Raw genomic sequence first — 23,776 nt, 5'->3', positions numbered from 1 at the left:
AGCACACTGAGCACAGATATGGAGTGTTTTTCAGGCAGACAACGTATACTGGAGGTCACTGGTGAGAAAAACTCTGCACTGTACTCCTCCTATATAATACAGCTGCTCCCCAGTCCCCACAATTTAGCAGTGTGAGCAGTGGCGTAAGTTCGCCCCAGTCGCCCGGTGACATGATAAAATGTTGGTGCCCCCCCCACCCCTATACATATAGGGAGATATATATATATACATACATACATACATCATACATATACGCCATATGTAGATATCTGGTACACAGGGTGAACAGTAGCAGCATACTCAGGTGCCTTTCACAATAGTATAGATACACACACACACATCTTTCGCTTACACACACATTCCTCTTTTCCTTGCACACACATGCCTTTTTCACTGAAAACACACACCTCTTTCACTTGCACACGCACACACACACACACATCTTATTCACTAACTCATACACCTCTTTCACTTACACACATGCCTCTTTCATTTACACACACGTCTTTTTCACTTACACACACACACCTCTTTCACTAACTCACACGCCTCTTTCACTTACACACACACCTTTTTCACTTACACACACACACGCCTTTTTCACTTACACGCGCCTTTTTCACTTACTCACAATTACACACCCACGCCGCTTTTACTTACACACGCCACTTTCGCACAATTACACACACACACTTCACTTACACACACAATTACACACATGCCTCTTTCACTTACACACACACACACACACACACACACACACAATTACACACACACACATACACACCACTTTTACTTACACACACGCCACTTTCACTTGCACACAATTACACACACACACACGTCACTTTCACACACAATTACACAAACACACACATGCCACTTTTACTTACACACAATTACACACACACAATTACACACACATGCCTCTTTCACTTAAACACACAACTTTCCTTTAAATAACAAAGACACACACCTCACTTAAAAACATTCACACACACACAAAAAACATTCACACACATAAACACAGTGCTGCCAACATTTATTAAAGATACACCCAGTAATCACACACACACACACACACACACACACACACACACACACACACACACACACACACACACAATGCAGCAGCTTAAGGCAGGTGGTGCCAGTGCCTACCTGTTGCTATCCTCATGATGGAGGAAGAGAGAGCTTCAGCCGGCCAGCTCTATTGGAAGTCCTGTGAGCAGCTGTGCGCTGGAGCTCCCCCTAGCTGCAGCCAGCTGTCAGCTGAGCTAACTCTGCGCATACGAGGAGACAGCTGCTGCTGGCGTGTCACGATAGTGACACTGATCCTCTGTCCACTCCAGTCAGATGCAGCGATGGATTGTCGGGTGGGAGGCAGGGGCGTCAGAACGTTTTTAGGTTGGGGGGGCAAGATATAATCTCAATTTGGCGCCCCTAAATTGCTGAATCGCTAAAGGCCAGATCAACACCAAATTCCCACAACCAGAAAAGCATACTATTGTTTTGGCTTCCTCATGTACAGAAGTAGCCACACTCATCATCACGACATGGATGGCGTGCCTAGTGTGCCCGCATCTATGGCGTGCACTCCATAGGCTTCAATGGTGCAATCGCCGGCAGCGACTAGTTGCAGCACGGCGTATACTGCAGCTTGCGGCGATGCGTATATCCATGCATATGCATCGCGGCAACGATGAGTATGGCTATAACCGTAATTAGTGACCAGAATGTCTGATTGTATGATGTCACTTCAGCTCTCCATGTCACTCTAGTTTTCTACTACGTGCCCAATGTAGCAGGGAGAGTATATCAAGCACTAGCAGTGACCAGTGCAGTGCTGGCGCCGAGGTGACTGATAGTAGTGGCCGTGGAGTTACAGGGAGGGCGAGCGCAGGGGTGCTGAGGGAGAGTTACAGGGAGGGCGAGGGCAGGGATGCTGAGGGAGAGTTACAGGGAGGGCGAGGGCAGGGGTGCTGAGGGAGAGTTTCAGGGAGGGCGAGGGCAGGGGTGCTGAGGGAGAGTTACAGGGAGGGCGATGACATGGGATGCTTAACTGCTGTGGCAACCACCCAATGACTAATTAAGAAATTGGAATTTTCCAATTACCTTAATTAGTCTTTAATTACTCACCTTCCGCAGCACTGCCTCTCCTGCAGATCTCCTCTTCTTCTCAAAAAGCGATCTTCCAGGGACCTGCCAGGCACAGGACAGGTACGTACTACCCCTGCACCCCCTCCATGCACACTACACTGCAGCCACTACCCTGAACCTCCCTCCCCCCCCATACCCTCCATAATTGGCACTAGTAAAGGGACAAATATGTGCGCGTCGAAGGCGCGCACCGCCAAAAAGGGTGTGTGGCTTCATTGAAATGGGCGTGGCTTCGCATAAAGGGGCGTGGTATTGCAGGAAAAGACTACCTTATACCCCAGTTTTGCAACCTGCACGCCCAGACGTTAGCCACCACAGGAAAGAAAAATAATCCTGATTCATGCCCCTTACATTATTTGCCATTTTTCCTCCTTCTAGAAATGCCCAGTATACATTATGCCACATACTGCAATGGCCCTTAGACATTATGCCACACACAATAATGCACATGACACAATATGCACACACTGTAATGCCCCCGACACATTATACAACACACCGTAATGCCTGTGACACATTATGACAGGAATCGCAATGCCGTTATACATTATGCTACACACTGCAATGCCCCTGATACATTATAGCACATACAATGCCTGTGACACATTGACACACACCGCAATGACCCTGAGACATTATACCACATATCACAATGCCCGTGATATAGTATACCATACGCTGTAATGCCTATGACACATACCGCAATGCCCGTTATACCCTATGCCACACACCGCAATGCCCGTTATACATTATGCCACACGGTAATGCCTGTGACACATTATGACAGGAATCGCAATGCCGTTATACATTATGCTACACACTGCAATACATTATAGCACATACAATGTCTGTGACACAGTATGACACACACCGCAATGATCCTGAGACATTATACCACATACCACAATGCCCGTGATATAGTATACAACACACCGTAATGCCTGACACATTATGACACACACCGCAATGTCCGTGATACATTATGCCACACACCGTAATGCCCATTACACATTAAGTTCTACAGTAAGGCTTCTAATTACTTTTAAATTACCTGCTCGTTGCCAGGGGTTTCATGCTCTTGGTTCCATGCACGGTGCCAGGGATTTTCATGCTCAGGGTGTCATGCTCGTTGCCAGGGGTTTCATGCACTGGGTGTCATGCTCGTTGCTAGGGGGTAGTGCTTGTTGCTAGGGCCGTGCTCCCAGTGCCACATATGCCCCCAGTGCCAGATATTCCCCCACAGTGCCAGGTATATGCCCCCAGTGCCAGATATTCCCCCACAGTGCCAGGTATATGCCCCCAGTGCCAAATATACCCCCCACCCAGTGCTACATATGCCCCCAGTGCCAGATATTCCCCCACAGTGCCAGGTATATGCCCCCAGTGCCAGATATTCCCACACAGTGCCAGGTACATGCCCCCAGTGCCAAATATACCCCCCCAGTGCCACATATGCCCCCAGTGCCAGGTACATGCCCCCAGTGCCAAATATACCCCCCAGTGCCACATATGCCCCCAGTGCCAGATATTCCCCCACAGTGCCAGGTACATGCCCCCAGTGCCAAATATGCCCCCCCCAGTGCCACATATGCCCCCAGGGCAAGATATTCCCCCACAGTGCCACATATGCCCCCTCAGTGCCTGCTCCCCCCAGTGCCAGATATTCCCCCACAGTGCCAGGTATATGCCCCCAGTGCCAGATATTCCCCCACAGTGCCTGCTCCCCCCAGTGCCAGATATTCCCCCACAGTGCCAGGTATATGCCCCCAGTGCCAGATATAAGCCCACAGTGCCTGCTCCCCCCCCCCCCGCTCCTTTGTGTTGGAGGGACACTGAGGGCACAGCGCGCGCCTCTCCCGTGTTCCTCCTGGCTCTCCGGCCGGTCTAATAAAGGAAGTGCCGGTTCGTGAGCTAATCAGAGCTCACGTACGGCACTTCCTTTATTAGACCGGCCGGAGAGCCAGGAGGGACACGGGAGAGGCGCACGCTGTGCCCTCAGTGTCCCTCCAACACAGCAGCGGAGGGAAGGAGACCGCAGATTGACATGCGGACGCTCGTCCGCATGTCAATCTGTGCAAAGTCAGTGGCGCCCCCGCAGCCCCTCGCATCCAAGCCACCGCGAGGACTGCGGGGGCAGTAGTTACGCCACTGAACTGGGAGGCAATGGAGAAGTGCCCCCTGCAGGTTAGGAGCCCGGCGGCAGACAACGTATACTGGTGGTCACTGTTCTGCAAAACTCTGCACTGTACTCCTCCTATATAATACAGCTGCTCCTCAGTCCTCACAATTAAGCAGTGTGAGCACAGATATATGCAGCACACTGAGCACAGATATGGAGTGTTTTTCAGGCAGACAACGTATACTGTTGGTCACTGGTCAGCAAATATCTGCACTGTACTCCTCCTATATAATACAGCTGCTCCCCAGTCCCCACAATTAAGCAGTGTGAGCACAGATATATGCAGCACACTGAGCACAGATATGGAGTGTTTTTCAGCAGACAACGTATACTGGTGGTCACTGATCAGCAAAACTCTGCACTGTACTCCTCCTATATATAATACAGCTGCTCCCCAGTCCCCACAATTAAGCAGTGTGAGCACAGATATATGCAGCACACTGAGCACAGATATGGATTGTTTTTCAGGCAGACAACGTATACTGGTGGTCACTGGTCAGCAAAACTCTGCACTGTACTCCTCCTATATAATACAGCTGCTCCCCAGTCCCCACAATTAAGCAGTGTGAGCACAGATATATGCAGCACACTGAGCACAGATATGGAGTGTTTTTCAGGCAGACAACGTATACTGGTGGTCACTGGTCAGCAAAACTCTGCACTGTTCTCCTCCTATATATAATACAGCTGCTCCCCAGTCCCCACAATTAAACAGTGTGAGCACAGATATATGCAGCACACTGAGCACAGATATGGAGTGTTTTTCAGGCAGACAACGTATACTGGTGGTCACGGGTCAGCAAAACTCTGCACTGTACTCCTCCTATATAATACAGCTGCTCCCCAGTCCCCACAATTAAGCAGTGTGAGCACAGATATATGCAGCACACTGAGCACAGATATGGAGTGTTTTTCAGGCAGACAACGTATACTGGTGGTCACTGGTCAGCAAAACTATGCACTGTACTCCTCCTATATAATACAGCTGCTCCCCAGTCCCCACAATTAAGCAATAAGCACTGCAGTAGCACAAATATTATTAATAAATGGGGAGGACGCCAGCAACGTACTCTCCCTAACATTTCCAATGCACGAGTGAAAATGGCGGCGACGCGCGGCTGCTTATATAGAATCCGAATCTCGCGAGAATCCGACAGCGGGATGATGACGTTCGGGCGAGCTCGGATTAACCGAACCATACGGGAGACTCCGAGTATGCCTCGGACCCGTGTAAAATAGGTGATGTTCGGGGGGGTTCGGTTTCCGAGGAACCGGACCCGCTCATCACTAATATACAGCAGTATCGCTGGACATATACAACAGTATCAATGGACATATACGGCAGTACCGCTGGACATATACGGCAGTATCAATGGACATATACGGCAGTATCACTGGACATATATGACAGTATCACTGGACTGGATTTATACTGCAGTACCACTGTAATTATACAGCAGGACCACTGGACTTAGACGGCAGGATCACTGGATTTATACGGCAGTACCGCTGGACATATACGGCAGTATCAATGGACATACACCAGCAGTACCACTGGACATATACGGCAGTACCGCTGGACATATACGTCAGTATCAATGGACATATACAGCAGTACCACTGTAATTATACAGCAGGATCACTGGAATTATGCAGCAGGATCATTGTAATTATATGGCAGGATCACTGTAATTATATGCCAGTACCACTGTAATTATACGGCAGGATCACTGGATTTATACGGAGGATCACTGGATTTATACGGCAGTACCGCTGGACATATACGTCAGTACCGCTGGACATATACAGCAGTATCAATGGACATATACATCAGTATCGCTGGACATATACGACAGTATCAATGGACATATACGCCAGTACCGCTGGACATATACGGCAGTATCAATGGACATAAACGGCAGTATCACTGGACATATATGGCAGTATCACTGGACTGGACTTATACGCCAGTACCACTGTAATTATATGGCAGTATCACTGGAATTATACGTAAGGATCACTGGATTTAGACGGCAGTACCGCTGGACATATACGGCAGTATCAATGGACATATACGGCAGTATCACTGGACATATACAGCAGCACAGGGACACCCCCACTGGACTGATGCAGGACAACACAGCACCACTGCACTGGACTGGACTTATACAGCAGCACTGGACATATGGCAACAGAGGACACCACCACTGTGACTGGACTGATGCAGCACAAGACACCACCACTGGACTGATGCAGCAAAACACAGCTCCACTGGACTGGACTTATACAGCAGCACTGGACATATGGCAACAGAGGACACCACCACTGTGACTGGACTGATGCAGCACAAGACACCACCACTGGACTGATGCAGCAAAACACAGCTCCACTGGACTGGACTTATACAGCAGCACTGGACATATGCCAGCAGAGGACACAACCACTGTGACTGGATGATGCAGCACAAGACACGAACACTGAGGACACTGAGGATGGAGACACGTCCTCTCTCTACACTCTCCAATGCCGGAGTGAAAATGGCAGCGACGCGTGGCTGTTTTTATGCGATCCAAACCCCGCGAGAATCTGACAGCGGGATGATGATGTTTTGCCTCATTCTGGTTTCCCAGTTAGGCGGGAAGACCCGTGCCTGACTCGGATCCGGGCTCGTGACATGAAGTCTGGTAGGGTTCGGTTCTCTGAGAATCGAACCCGCTCATCTCTGTTTACAATGTGGTTAGTTTTTGGACAAAATCTTAAGTTATGATATGACTAATAGCTAACAGATAATATTGTTGCTTTCCAACCTATTTGTGTGTTTGTCTTCAAAAATATCTGTTTTTCATGGCATTTTTAATCCGCTCACCTAGATAGAGGAAAGTACTTTGTTTAGATGAAACTCAAAGGAAGAAATTCATCATACAAACACTGGCCCTCATTCCGAGTTGTTCGCTCGGTATTTTTCATCGCATCGCAGTGAAAATCCGCTTAGTACGCATGCGCAATGTTCGCACTGCGACTGCGCCAAGTAACTTTACTATGATGAAAGTATTTTTACTCACGGCTTTTTCTTCGCTCCGGCGATCGTAATGTGATTGACAGGAAATGGGTGTTACTGGGCGGAAACACGGCGTTTCAGGGGCGTGTGGCTGAAAACGCTACCGTTTCCGGAAAAAACGCAGGAGTGGCCGGAGAAACGGTGGGAGTGCCTGGGCGAACGCTGGGTGTGTTTGTGACGTCAACCAGGAACGACAAGCACTGAAATGATCGCACAGGCAGAGTAAGTCTGGAGCTACTCTGAAACTGCTAACTCGTTTGTAATCGCAATATTGCGCGTACGTCGGTCGCAATTTTAAGAAGCTAAGATTCACTCCCAGTAGGCGGCGGCTTAGCGTGTGTAACTCTGCTACATTCGCCTTGCGAGCGAACAACTCGGAATGAGGGCCACTGTTAAAGTTGTGATGGCCAATTCTGCTTCAATTGTGTTCTAGTAAAGGGTATTGACATCACCTATTCATCAAGTACAGAAGAAGTCTAGTCCATTAAAAAGTATTGATCAGGATATTTGACCCTATTTACTGATGGATGGCAGTTTGCTGGAGAACTTCAATGTCAAAAACAAAGTGTACACTAAAAGGGCTAACCAGGTTTTTTGAGCTTTCTGGATCAATACATATAACAGAAAACAAAATCAAATTATATCAAAACAAATCACAAAAATTACTGTAGCTCAATACAATAAAACTTGTACATTAAAATGTACATTAAGAAATTCCTGTTCGTGTACATACGCCACTGTGCCAGGTATTTTCAGATTTTGCATATTGCAAGGAGACTGTAAACTCAATAGGGTATATTTACTAGAGATGAGCGCCTGAAATTTTTCGGGTTTTGTGTTTTGGTTTTGGGTTCGGTTCCGCGGCCGTGTTTTGGGTTCGAACGCGTTTTGGCAAAACCTCACCAAATTTTTTTTGTCGGATTCGGGTGTGTTTTGGATTCGGGTGTTTTTTTCAAAAAACACTAAAAAACAGCTTAAATCATAGAATTTGGGGGTCATTTTGATCCCAAAGTATTATTAACCTCAAAAACCATAATTTACACTCATTTTCAGTCTATTCTGAATACCTCACACCTCACAATATTATTTTTAGTCCTAAAATTTGCACCGAGGTCGCTGTGTGAGTAAGATAAGCGACCCTAGTGGCCGACACAAACACCGGGCCCATCTAGGAGTGGCACTGCAGTGTCACGCAGGATGTCCCTTCCAAAAAACCCTCCCCAAACAGCACATGACGCAAAGAAAAAAAGAGGCGCAATGAGGTAGCTGTGTGAGTAAGATTAGCGACCCTAGTGGCCGACACAAACACCGGGCCCATCTAGGAGTGGCACTGCAGTGTCACGCAGGATGGCCCTTCCAAAAAACCCTCCCCAAACAGCACATGACGCAAAGAAAAAAAGAGGCGCAATGAGGTAGCTGTGTGAGTAAGATTAGCGACCCTAGTGGCCGACACAAACACCGGGCCCATCTAGGAGTGGCACTGCAGTGTCACGCAGGATGTCCCTTCCAAAAAACCCTCCCCAAACAGCACATGACGCAAAGAAAAAAAGAGGCGCAATGAGGTAGCTGTGTGAGTAAGATTAGCGACCCTAGTGGCCGACACAAACACCGGGCCCATCTAGGAGTGGCACTGCAGTGTCACGCAGGATGTCCCTTCCAAAAAACCCTCCCCAAACAGCACATGACGCAAAGAAAAAAAGAGGCGCAATGAGGTAGCTGACTGTGTGAGTAAGATTAGCGACCCTAGTGGCCGACACAAACACCGGGCCCATTTAGGAGTGGCACTGCAGTGTCACGCAGGATGTCCCTTCCAAAAAACCCTCCCCAATCAGCACATGATGCAAAGAAAAAGAAAAGAAAAAAGAGGTGCAAGATGGAATTGTCCTTGGGCCCTCCCACCCACCCTTATGTTGTATAAACAAAACAGGACATGCACACTTTAACCAACCCATCATTTCAGTGACAGGGTCTGCCACACGACTGTGACTGATATGATGGGTTGGTTTGGACCCCCCCCAAAAAAGAAGCAATTAATCTCTCCTTGCACAAACTGGCTCTACAGAGGCAAGATGTCCACCTCATCATCACCCTCCGATATATCACCGTGTACATCCCCCTCCTCACAGATTATCAATTCGTCCCCACTGGAATCCACCATCTCAGCTCCCTGTGTACTTTGTGGAGGCAATTACTGCTGGTCAATGTCTCCGCGGAGGAATTGATTATAATTCATTTTAATGAACATCATCTTCTCCACATTTTCTGGATGTAACCTCGTACGCCGATTGCTGACAAGGTGAGCGGCGGCACTAAACACTCTTTCGGAGTACACACTTGTGGGAGGGCAACTTAGGTAGAATAAAGCCAGTTTGTGCAAGGGCCTCCAAATTGCCTCTTTTTCCTGCCAGTATAAGTACGGACTGTGTGACGTGCCTACTTGGATGCGGTCACTCATATAATCCTCCACCATTCTATCAATGTTGAGAGAATCATATGCAGTGACAGTAGACGACATGTCCGTAATCGTTGTCAGGTCCTTCAGTCCGGACCAGATGTCAGCATCAGCAGTCGCTCCAGACTGCCCTGCATCACCGCCAGCGGGTGGGCTCGGAATTCTGAGCCTTTTCCTCGCACCCCCAGTTGCGGGAGAATGTGAAGGAGGAGATGTTGACAGGTCGCGTTCCGCTTGACTTGACAATTTTGCCACCAGCAGGTCTTTCAACCCCAGCAGACTTGTGTCTGCCGGAAAGAGAGATCCAAGGTAGGCTTTAAATCTAGGATCGAGCACGGTGGCCAAAATGTAGTGCTCTGATTTCAACAGATTGACCACCCGTGAATCCTTGTTAAGCGAATTAAGGGCTCCATCCACAAGTCCCACATGCCTAGCGGAATCGCTCCGTGTTAGCTCCTCCTTCAATGTCTCCAGCTTCTTCTGCAAAAGCCTGATGAGGGGAATGACCTGACTCAGGCTGGCAGTGTCTGAACTGACTTCACGTGTGGCAAGTTCAAAGGGCATCAGAACCTTGCACAACGTTGAAATCATTCTCCACTGCGCCTGAGACAGGTGCATTCCACCTACTATATCGTGCTCAATTGTATAGGCTTGAATGGCCTTTTGCTGCTCCTCCAACCTCTGAAGCATATAGAGGGTTGAATTCCACCTCGTTACCACTTCTTGCTTCAGATGATGGCAGGGCAGGTTCAGTAGTTTTTGGTGGTGCTCCAGTCTTCTGTACGTGGTGCCTGTACGCCAAAAGTGTCCCGCAATTCTTCTGGCCACCGACAGCATCTCTTGCACGCCCCTGTCGTTTTTTAAAAAATTCTGCACCACCAAATTCAAGGTATGTGCAAAACATGGGACGTGCTGGAATTTGCCCATATTTAATGCACACACAATATTGCTGGCGTTGTCCGATGCCACAAATCCACAGGAGAGTCCAATTGGGGTAAGCCATTCCGCGATGATCTTCCTCAGTTGCCGTAAGAGGTTTTCAGCTGTGTGCGTATTCTGGAAAGCGGTGATACAAAGCGTAGCCTGCCTAGGAAAGAGTTGGCGTTTGCGAGATGCTGCTACTGGTGCCGCCGCTGCTGTTCTTGCGGCGGGAGTCCATACATCTACCCAGTGGGCTGTCACAGTCATATAGTCCTGACCCTGCCCTGCTCCACTTGTCCACATGTCCGTGGTTAAGTGGACATTGGGTACAACTGCATTTTTTAGGACACTGGTGAGTCTTTTTCTGACGTCCGTGTACATTCTCGGTATCGCCTGCCTAGAGAAGTGGAACCTAGATGGTATTTGGTAACGGGGGCACACTGCCTCAATAAATTGTCTAGTTCCCTGTGAACTAACGGCGGATACCGGACGCACGTCTAACACCAACATAGTTGTCAAGGCCTCAGTTATCCGCTTTGCAGCAGGATGACTGCTGTGATATTTCATCTTCCTCGCAAAGGACTGTTGAACAGTCAATTGCTTACTGGAAGTAGTACAAGTGGGCTTACGACTTCCCCTCTGGGATGACCATCGACTCCCAGCAGCAACAACAGCAGCGCCAGCAGCAGTAGGCGTTACACGCAAGGATGCATCGGAGGAATCCCAGGCAGGAGAGGAATCGTCAGAATTGCCAGTGACATGGCCTGCAGGACTATTGGCATTCCTGGGGAAGGAGGAAATTGACACTGAGGGAGTTGGTGGGGTGGTTTGCGTGAGCTTGGTTACAAGAGGAAGGGATTTACTGGTCAGTGGACTGCTTCCGCTGTCACCCAAAGTTTTTGAACTTGTCACTGACTTATTATGAATGCGCTGCAGGTGACGTATAAGGGAGGATGTTCCGAGGTGGTTAACGTCCTTACCCCTACTTATTACAGCTTGACAAAGGGAACACACGGCTTGACACCTGTTGTCCGCATTTCTGGTGAAATACCTCCACACCGAAGAGCTGATTTTTTTGGTATTTTCACCTGGCATGTCAACGGCCATATTCCTCCCACGGACAACAGGTGTCTCCCCGGGTGCCTGACTTAAACAAACCACCTCACCATCAGAATCCTCCTGGTCAATTTCCTCCCCAGCGCCAGCAACACCCATATCCTCCTCATCCTGGTGTACTTCAACACTGACATCTTCAATCTGACTATCAGGAACTGGACTGTGGGTGCTCCTTCCAGCACTTGCAGGGGGCGTGCAAATGGTGGAAGGCGCATGCTCTTCACGTCCAGTGTTGGGAAGGTCAGGCATCGCAACCGACACAATTGGACTCTCCTTGTGGATTTGGGATTTCGAAGAATGCACAGTTCTTTGCTGTGCTGCTTTTGCCAGCTTGAGTCTTTTCATTTTTCTAGCGAGAGGCTGAGTGCTTCCATCCTCATGTGAAGCTGAACCACTAGCCATGAACATAGGCCAGGGCCTCAGCCGTTCCTTGCCACTCCGTGTCGTAAATGGCATATTGGCAAGTTTACGCTTCTCCTCCGACAATTTTATTTTAGGTTTTGGAGTCCTTTTTTTTCTGATATTTGGTGTTTTGGATTTGACATGCTCTGTACTATGACATTGGGCATCGGCCTTGGCAGACGACGTTGATGGCATTTCATCGTCTCGGCCATGACTAGTGGCAGCAGCTTCAGCACGAGGTGGAAGTGGATCTTGATCTTTCCCTAATTTTGGAACCTCAACATTTTTGTTCTCCATATTTTAATAGGCACAACTAAAAGGCACCTCAGGTAAACAATGGAGATGGATACTAGTATACAATTATGGACTGCCTGCCGAGTGCAGACACAGAGGTAGCCACAGCCGTGAACTACCGTACTGTACTGTGTCTGCTGCTAATATAGACTGGTTGATAAAGAGATGTCTATGTAACTATGTATGTTTAAAGAAGAAAGAAAAAAAAACCACGGTAAGGTGGTATACAATTATGGACGGACTGCCTGCCGAGTGCAGACACAGAGGTAGCCACAGCCGTGAACTACCGAACTGTACTGTGTCTGCTGCTAATATAGACTGGTTGATAAAGAGATGTCGTAGTAGTATGTATGTATAAAGAAGAAAAAAAAACCACGGTTAGGTGGTATATACAATTATGGACGGGCTGCCGAGTGCCGACACAGAGGTAGCCACAGCCGTGAACTACCGCACTGTACTGTGTCTGCTGCTAATATATAGACTGGTTGATAAAGAGATAGTATACTCGTAACTAGTATGTATGTATAAAGAAAGAAAAAAAAAACACGGTTAGGTGGTATATACAATTATGGACGGGCTGCCGAGTGCCGACACAGAGGTAGCCACAGCCGTGAACTACCGCACTGTACTGTGTCTGCTGCTAATATAGACTGGTTGATAAAGAGATAGTATACTCGTAACTAGTATGTATGTATAAAGAAAGAAAAAAAAACCACGGTTAGGTGGTATATACAATTATGGACGGGCTGCCGAGTGCCGACACAGAGGTAGCCACAGCCGTGAACTACCGCACTGTACTGTGTCTGCTGCTAATATATAGACTGGTTGATAAAGAGATAGTATACTCGTAACTAGTATGTATGTATAAAGAAAGAAAAAAAAACCACGGTTAGGTGGTATATACAATTATGGACGGGCTGCCGAGTGCCGACACAGAGGTAGCCACAGCCGTGAACTACCGCACTGTACTGTGTCTGCTGCTAATATATAGACTGGTTGATAAAGAGATAGTATACTCGTAACTAGTATGTATGTATAAAGAAAGAAAAAAAAACCACGGTTAGGTGGTATATACAATTATGGACGGGCTGCCGAGTGCCGACACAGAGGTAGCCACAGCCGTGAACTACCGCACTGTACTGTGTCTGCTGCTAATATAGACTGGTTGATAAAGAGATAGTATACTCGTAACTAGTATGTATGTATAAAGAAAGAAAAAAAAACCACGGTTAGGTGGTATATACAATTATGGACGGGCTGCCGAGTGCCGACACAGAGGTAGCCACAGCCGTGAACTACCGCACTGTACTGTGTCTGCTGCTAATATATAGACTGGTTGATAAAGAGATAGTATACTCGTAACTAGTATGTATGTATAAAGAAAGAAAAAAAAACCACGGTTAGGTGGTATATACAATTATGGACGGGCTGCCGAGTGCCGACACAGAGGTAGCCACAGCCGTGAACTACCGCACTGTACTGTGTCTGCTGCTAATATAGACTGGTTGATAAAGAGATAGTATACTCGTAACTAGTATGTATGTATAAAGAAAGAAAAAAAAAACCACGGTTAGGTGGTATATACAATTATGGACGGGCTGCCGAGTGCCGACACAGAGGTAGCCACAGCCGCGAACTACCGCACTGTACTGTGTCTGCTGCTAATATAGACTGGTTGATAAAGAGATAGTATACTCGTAACTAGTATGACTATAAAGAAAGAAAAAAAAACCACGGTTAGGTGGTATATACAATTATGGACGGGCTGCCGAGTGCCGACACAGAGGTAGCCACAGCCGTGAACTACCGCACTGTACTGTGTCTGCTGCTAATATATAGACTGGTTGATAAAGAGATAGTATACTCGTAACTAGTATGTATGTATAAAGAAAGAAAAAAAAAACACGGTTAGGTGGTATATACAATTATGGACGGGCTGCCGAGTGCCGACACAGAGGTAGCCACAGCCGTGAACTACTGCACTGTACTGTGTCTGCTGCTAATATAGACTGGTTGATAAAGAGATAGTATACTCGTAACTAGTATGTATGTATAAAGAAAGAAAAAAAAACCACGGTTAGGTGGTATATACAATTATGGACGGGCTGCCGAGTGCCGACACAGAGGTAGCCACAGCCGTGAACTACCGCACTGTACTGTGTCTGCTGCTAATATATAGACTGGTTGATAAAGAGATAGTATACTCGTAACTAGTATGTATGTATAAAGAAAGAAAAAAAAAACACGGTTAGGTGGTATATACAATTATGGACGGGCTGCCGAGTGCCGACACAGAGGTAGCCACAGCCGTGAACTACCGCACTGTACTGTGTCTGCTGCTAATATATAGACTGGTTGATAAAGAGATAGTATACTCGTAACTAGTATGTATGTATAAAGAAAGAAAAAAAAACCACGGTTAGGTGGTATATACAATTATGGACGGGCTGCCGAGTGCCAACACAGAGGTAGCCACAGCCGTGAACTACCGCACTGTACTGTGTCTGCTGCTAATATAGACTGGTTGATAAAGAGATAGTATACTCGTAACTAGTATGTATGTATAAAGAAAGAAAAAAAAACCACGGTTAGGTGGTATATACAATTATGGACGGGCTGCCGAGTGCCGACACAGAGGTAGCCACAGCCGTGAACTACCGCACTGTACTGTGTCTGCTGCTAATATATAGACTGGTTGATAAAGAGATAGTATACTCGTAACTAGTATGTATGTATAAAGAAAGAAAAAAAAACCACGGTTAGGTGGTATATACAATTATGGACGGGCTGCCGAGTGCCGACACAGAGGTAGCCACAGCCGTGAACTACCGCACTGTACTGTGTCTGCTGCTAATATGTAGACTGGTTGATAAAGAGATAGTATACTCGTAACTAGTATGTATGTATAAAGAAAGAAAAAAAAACCACGGTTAGGTGGTATATACAATTATGGACGGGCTGCCGAGTGCCGACACAGAGGTAGCCACAGCCGTGAACTACCGCACTGTACTGTGTCTGCTGCTAATATAGACTGGTTGATAAAGAGATAGTATACTCGTAACTAGTATGTATGTATAAAGAAAGAAAAAAAAACCACGGTTAGGTGGTATATACAATTATGGACGGGCTGCCGAGTGCCGACACAGAGGTAGCCACAGCCGTGAACTACCGCACTGTACTGTGTCTGCTGCTAATATAGACTGGTTGATAAAGAGATATTATACTCGTAACTAGTATGACTATAAAGAAAGAAAAAAAAAACCACGGTTAGGTGGTATATACAATTATGGACGGGCTGCCGAGTGCCGACACAGAGGTAGCCACAGCCGTGAACTACCGCACTGTACTGTGTCTGCTGCTAATATAGACTGGTTGATAAAGAGATAGTATACTACTAATATTATATATACTGGTGGTCAGGTCACTGGTCACTAGTCACACTGGCAGTGGCACTCCTGCAGCAAAAGTGTGCACTGTTTAATTTTAATATAATATTATGTACTCCTGGCTCCTGCTATAACCTATAACTGGCACTGCAGTGCTCCCCAGTCTCCCCCACAATTATAAGCTGTGTGAGCTGAGCACAGTCAGATATATATATACATTGATGCAGCACACTGGGCTGAGCAGTGCACACAGATATGGTATGTGACTGAGTCACTGTGTGTATCGTTTTTTTCAGGCAGAGAACGGATATATTAAATAAAACAAACAACTGCACTGTCTGGTGGTCACTGTGGTCGTCAGTCACTAAACTCTGCACTCTCTTCTACAGTATCACAGCCTCAGGTCAATCTCTCTCTCTCTCTCTCAACCCTAATCTAAATGGAGAGGACGCCAGCCACGTCCTCTCCCTATCAATCTCAATGCACGTGTGAAAATGGCGGCGATGCGCGGCTCCTTATATAGAATCCGAGTCTCGCGAGAATCCGACAGCGTCATGATGACGTTCGGGCGCGCTCGGTTAACCGAGCAAGGCGGGAGGATCCGAGTCTGCTCGGACCCGTGAAAAAAACATGAAGTTCGTGCGGGTTCGGATTCAGAGAAACCGAACCCGCTCATCTCTAATATTTACTAATGGTCATACTGGATATATTTTTATTGATTTTTAGTCAGTCTAAATCGTTGTGTTTTAGGGGCTAAAACACACATTTACAAACAATTAAAAATGAATACAAAAAAATTTCAGTAAATGCATGCATTTACCTCATCTATTTCCTTCACTATAATATGATTATTTCTCAGTAGGACAAGTACAGAAATAGATATTTATCACCTTCAGATGTAAAATTTACAGATATAACTCCAATTTCAAGGCTGCAAATGGTCTCGCACTCTGTGAATCAGATTGAATTAGATGAAAGCTAAGTGCAATTATGGTAGGATGATTTCTGCTTGTACCTCCATTAGTAACGCAGCAGAGAGTCACCCCATGACACAACTGGAAGCCATTCTAGTGGTGGCACATGAGTAAGTAAATCTCACCCTCAGTCTATGATAAGAATAAGGTGGAGTTGATATCCAGTCATCAGTGAGGTTCAGTGAGGTCAATGGCTGGGGAAGCACTGGCTTCTATTAGAGCTAGATTCATACACACACACACACACACACACACACACACACACACACACACACACACACACACACACACACGATTTTGTGGTGATTTTTTGATATAAAAATGATTAGATTAACACACAGATGATTTGAATAATACAAAGAGGGTTTTTATAAGTTAGAAATATCTTCTTTGTATTATTCTAATCATTTTTATACTCAAAGCTCTAGAGTTTACTGGAGTATGATGAAAAATGAGGCTTTGGCTTCTCTTCCTACCCTGACTGCATGTCACTACAAGTCACCTATTGTCATCTATAATGGGTGCAGGGGGCCCACACCGCACACCCTGCACCCATATAATTATACTTACCCCTCAGGAGAAATGGTGCTCTGGCCATTTTCCTAGTGATTTGCGCATGCACAGTAGATACATGCCTGGGAATAAGGTGCAGGTGCCATGTTCCCGGAGACTTGTGCATTCGCAGTAGACTCTGACACAAAGCCAGAGTCTACAGCACTGCAACCACTGACAGAGAGAAGGGGGCCCACAAGGAGCCTGCACATGGGCCCTTTCTCTCTGAATTCAGCACCTTAATTAGGCATAAAACATGATAAATCCTAGCAATTCTAGGCTCTAATTAACAAACAGCTTCCCTCTCACAAAATATGATAGGACCATACGCCCCTACCACAAACAGAGGAGGCATATGCACAGTACTCACGGTCAGTAAATCACAGTATCTTATAACAAGCCTGCTGCCTGTACTTCCAGGTAGTGAGACTCTGACACATCGTTATTAACCTCTAGAGGTGCAAGAACTAATTAGCATGATCTCAGTCTGAAGATATGACCCATAATGGGCCTAATGGATGGAGCCCATTCTCTCTATCCATACCCCATGAACCCCTATATTATATTATATTATATCATATTACATATTAATGTGCCCTTCTCTGCAAATTATCAAGGGAATGGATGACAAAGATACAAAACATAAAAAAAAACCACATTTTTTTTAGTGAGCAAATCACCTATTTGAACCAGCAGGCACGGCTCATCCTGCTGAGTGAAGATGTGGTGATATTATTATTACTATTATTATTATTATTATTTATTATTATTATTATTATTACTACCAGTTATTTATATAGTGCACAAATATTCCGCAGTGCTTTACTGAGAATATTTGTCCATTCACATCAGTCCTGCCTCAGTGGAGCTTACAATCTACAGTATATTTCCTACCACATGTACATGCACACACATTAATGCTAGGGTTAATTTTGTCAGGTGCCAATTAACCTACCAGTATATTTTTGGATTATGGGAGGAAACTGAAGTACCTGGAGGAATCCCACACAAGTTATACAAACTCCACACAGTAAGGGCCATGGTGCGAATTGAATCCATGACTTCAGTGCTGTGAAGTAGTAATTCTAACCATTACACCATCCATGCTGTGATATCAACCATGGCGAGCACCGACTCTCTCTGGTCGGCATGGCCTTCAATTTAATATTGCCATAACCATGGTGATGAGAAAAACATAACAAAAACAGATGCAGGCTCTTGGAAGGAAAAGAGAATTGTCATAATCATCTACATGCTTATGATGCTATGTCAAACATAACATATCTCTTATAATAACCTTAAGAAAAATAGCTAATATGGGAAAGGATATCAATGAATATCCATAAGCTATACTAAATCTGACTATGATATACTACAGAAAACTATTAATCAATAAAATCTCATGTATGGTGAAAGTGGAGTGTGCTTATAAGCAGACTCCATGTTTCTGACCTTCAGGAAAGCATCATTCCCTGTACAAAGATGGCCATCAAGGATACTACAAAGCATGTGTGGAGCCATCTTGAACTATGCGAGAGTGCCACAGTGGGATAGAGTAGTCTTCCATTTAGCACCTGTGAGACCTTTGATTAACTGTGATATAACTGCTATTCCAGCATCCTGCACCGCTTCCTGGTACCAGACACATACACCAGCTTGAGTGCTGTATGACACCCTGCTCCGCTCACGCTCCACTCCATCTACCAGTCTGTTTAACAGTGAAAATGGCTGTATCTGCTTTTTCTGCAATACAGCCACTCCACTGGTTAAGTAAATATAAGGCTGTTTATAGTTCTAAGTTATCCATGGTGTACAAAATCTATATTCTCAAGCCAGCACACACATATTTCCAACAGGTTCTGGGCACTAGCAGACAAAGTTTAAGTACAGAAACCCCTAGTTATTAGTAGAGATGAGCGGGTTCGGTTTCTCTGAATCCGAACCCGCACGAACTTCATGTTTTTTTTCACGGGTCCGAGCGACTCGGATCTTCCCGCCTTGCTCGGTTAACCCGAGCGCGCCCGAACATCATCATGACGCTGTCGGATTCTCGCGAGACTCGGATTCTGTATAAGGAGCCGCGCGTCGCCGCCATTTTCACACGTGCATTGAGATTGACAGGGAGAGGACGTGGCTGGCGTCCTCTCCATTTAGATTAGAAGAGAGAGAGAGAGAGATTGACCTGATTTACTGGAGATTAGGAGTACTGTAGAACTGTAGAGAGTGCAGAGTTTACTAGTGACTGACCACAGTGACCACCAGACAGTGCAGTTTTATTTAATATATCCGTTCTCTGCCTGAAAAAAACGATACACAGTGACTCAGTCACATACCATATCTGTGTGCACTGCTCAGCCCAGTGTGCTGCATCATCTATGTATATATCTGACTGTGCTCAGCTCACACATCTTATAATTGTGGGGGAGACTGGGGAGCACTGCAGTGCCAGTTATAGGTTATAGCAGGAGCCAGGAGTACATATTATTATTAAAATTAAACAGTGCACACTTTTGCTGCAGGAGTGCCACTGCCAGTGTGACTGACCAGTGACCTGACCACACTGACCACCAGTACAGTTAGTAGTATAGTATACTATATTGTGATTGCCTGAAAAAGTTAAACACTCGTCGTGTGACTTCACTTGTGTGGTGTTTTTTTTTTAATTCTATAAAAAACTCATTCTGCTGACAGACAGTGTCCAGCAGGTCCGTCATTATATAATATATACCTGTCCGGCTGCAGTAGTGATATATATATATTTTTTATATCATTATTTATCATCCAGTCGCAGCAGACACAGTACGGTAGTTCACGGCTGTAGCTACCTCTGTGTCGGCACTCGGCAGTCCGTCCATAATTGTATACCACCTACCCGTGGTTTTTTTTTCTTTCTTCTTTATACATACATAATACTACTACATCTCTTTATCAACCAGTCTATATTAGCAGCAGACACAGTACAGTACGGTAGTCCACGGCTGTAGCTACCTCTGTGTCGGCACTCAGCAGTCCATCCATAATTGTATACTAGTATCCATCCATCTCCATTGTTTACCTGAGGTGCCTTTTAGTTGTGCCTATTAAAATATGGAGAACAAAAATGTTGAGGTTCCAAAATTAGGGAAAGATCAAGATCCACTTCCACCTCGTGCTGAAGCTGCTGCCACTAGTCATGGCCGAGACGATGAAATGCCAGCAACGTCGTCTGCCAAGGCCGATGCCCAATGTCATAGTACAGAGCATGTCAAATCCAAAACACCAAATATCAGTAAAAAAAGGACTCCAAAACCTAAAATAAAATTGTCGGAGGAGAAGCGTAAACTTGCCAATATGCCATTTACCACACGGAGTGGCAAGGAACGGCTGAGGCCCTGGCCTATGTTCATGGCTAGTGGTTCAGCTTCACATGAGGATGGAGGCACTCAGCCTCTCGCTAGAAAAATGAAAAGACTCAAGCTGGCAAAAGCAGTAGCACCGCAAAGAACTGTGCGTTCTTCGAAATCCCAAATCCACAAGGAGAGTCCAATTGTGTCGGTTGCGATGCCTGACCTTCCCAACACTGGACGTGAAGAGCATGCGCCTTCCACCATTTGCACGCCCCCTGCAAGTGCTGGAAGGAGCACCTGCAGTCCAGTTCCTGATAGTCAGATTGAAGATGTCAGTGTTGAAGTACACCAGGATGAGGAGGATATGGGTGTTGCTGGCGCTGGGGAGGAAATTGACCAGGAGGATTCTGATGGTGAGGTGGTTTGTTTAAGTCAGGCACCCGGGGAGACACCTGTTGTCCGTGGGAGGAATAGGGCCGTTGACATGCCTGGTGAAAATACCAAAAAAATCAGCTCTTCGGTGTGGAAGTATTTAACCAGAAATGCGGACAACAGGTGTCAAGCCGTGTGTTCCCTTTGTCAAGCTGTAATAAGTAGGGGTAAGGACGTTAACCACCTCGGAACATCCTCCCTTATACGTCACCTGCAGCGCATTCATAATAAGTCAGTGACAAGTTCAAAAACTTGGGCCGACAGCGGAAGCAGTCCACTGACCAGTAAATCCCTTCCTCTTGTAACCAAGCTCACGCAAACCACCCCACCAACTCCCTCAGTGTCAATTTCCTCCTTCCCCAGGAATGCCAATAGTCCTGCAGGCCATGTCACTGGCAATTCTGACGAGTCCTCTCCTGCCTGGGATTCCTCCGATGCATCCTTGCGTGTAACGCCTACTGCTGCTGGCGCTGCTGTTGTTGCTGCTGGGAGTCGATGGTCATCCCAGAGGGGAAGTCGTAAGCCCACTTGTACTACTTCCAGTAAGCAATTGACTGTCCAACAGTCCTTTGCGAGGAAGATGAAATATCACAGCAGTCATCCTGTTGCAAAGCGGATAACTGAGTCCTTGACAACTATGTTGGTGTTAGACGTGCGTCCGGTATCCGCCGTTAGTTCACAGGGAACTAGACAATATATTGAGGCAGTGTGCCCCCGTTACCAAATACCATCTAGGTTCCACTTCTGTAGGCAGGCGATACCGAGAATGTACACGGATGTCAGAAAAAGACTCACCAGTGTCCTAAAAAATGCAGTTGTACCCAATGTCCACTTAACCACGGACATGTGGACAAGTGGAGCAGGGCAGGGTCAGGACTATATGACTGTGACAGCCCACTGGGTAGATGTATGGACTCCCGCCGCAAGAACAGCAGCGGCGGCACCAGTAGCAGCATCTCGCAAACGCCAACTCTTTCCTAGGCAGGCTACGCTTTGTATCACCGCTTTCCAGAATACGCACACAGCTGAAAACCTCTTACGGCAACTGAGGAAGATCATCGCAGAATGGCTTACCCCAATTGGACTCTCCTGTGGATTTGTGGCATCGGACAACGCCAGCAATATTGTGTGTGCATTAAATATGGGCAAATTCCAGCACGTCCCATGTTTTGCACATACCTTGAATTTGGTGGTGCAGAATTTTTTAAAAAACGACAGGGGCGTGCAAGAGATGCTGTCGGTGGCCAGAAGAATTGCGGGACACTTTCGGCGTACAGGCACCACGTACAGAAGACTGGAGCACCACCAAAAACTACTGAACCTGCCCTGCCATCATCTGAAGCAAGAAGTGGTAACGAGGTGGAATTCAACCCTCTATATGCTTCAGAGGTTGGAGGAGCAGCAAAAGGCCATTCAAGCCTATACAATTGAGCACGATATAGGAGGTGGAATGCACCTGTCTCAAGTGCAGTGGAGAATGATTTCAACGTTGTGCAAGGTTCTGATGCCCTTTGAACTTGCCACACGTGAAGTCAGTTCAGACACTGCCAGCCTGAGTCAGGTCATTCCCCTCATCAGGCTTTTGCAGAAGAAGCTGGAGACATTGAAGGAGGAGCTAACACGGAGCGATTCCGCTAGGCATGTGGGACTTGTGGATGGAGCCCTTAATTCGCTTAACAAGGATTCACGGGTGGTCAATCTGTTGAAATCAGAGCACTACATTTTGGCCACCGTGCTCGATCCTAGATTTAAAACCTACCTTGGATCTCTCTTTCCGGCAGACACAAGTCTGCTGGGGTTGAAAGACCTGCTGGTGAGAAAATTGTCAAGTCAAGCGGAACGCGACCTGTCAACATCTCCTCCTTCACATTCTCCCGCAACTGGGGGTGCGAGGAAAAGGCTCAGAATTCCGAGCCCACCCGCTGGCGGTGATGCAGGGCAGTCTGGAGCGACTGCTGATGCTGACATCTGGTCCGGACTGAAGGACCTGACAACGATTACGGACATGTCGTCTACTGTCACTGCATATGATTCTCTCAACATTGAAAGAATGGTGGAGGATTATATGAGTGACCGCATCCAAGTAGGCACGTCACACAGTCCGTACTTATACTGGCAGGAAAAAGAGGCAATTTGGAGGCCCTTGCACAAACTGGCTTTATTCTACCTAAGTTGCCCTCCCACAAGTGTGTACTCCGAAAGAGTGTTTAGTGCCGCCGCTCACCTTGTCAGCAATCGGCGTACGAGGTTACATCCAGAAAATGTGGAGAAGATGATGTTCATTAAAATGAATTATAATCAATTCCTCCGCGGAGACATTGACCAGCAGCAATTGCCTCCACAAAGTACACAGGGAGCTGAGATGGTGGATTCCAGTGGGGACGAATTGATAATCTGTGAGGAGGGGGATGTACACGGTGATATATCGGAGGATGATGATGAGGTGGACATCTTGCCTCTGTAGAGCCAGTTTGTGCAAGGAGAGATTAATTGCTTCTTTTTTGGGGGGGGTCCAAACCAACCC

This window comes from Pseudophryne corroboree, chromosome 4 (genome assembly GCF_028390025.1).
Source record: "Pseudophryne corroboree isolate aPseCor3 chromosome 4, aPseCor3.hap2, whole genome shotgun sequence".
NCBI classification, from domain to species: Eukaryota; Metazoa; Chordata; class Amphibia; order Anura; family Myobatrachidae; genus Pseudophryne; species Pseudophryne corroboree.
The sequence above is the reverse complement of the archived record's forward strand: the minus strand, read 5'-3'. Positions refer to the sequence as shown.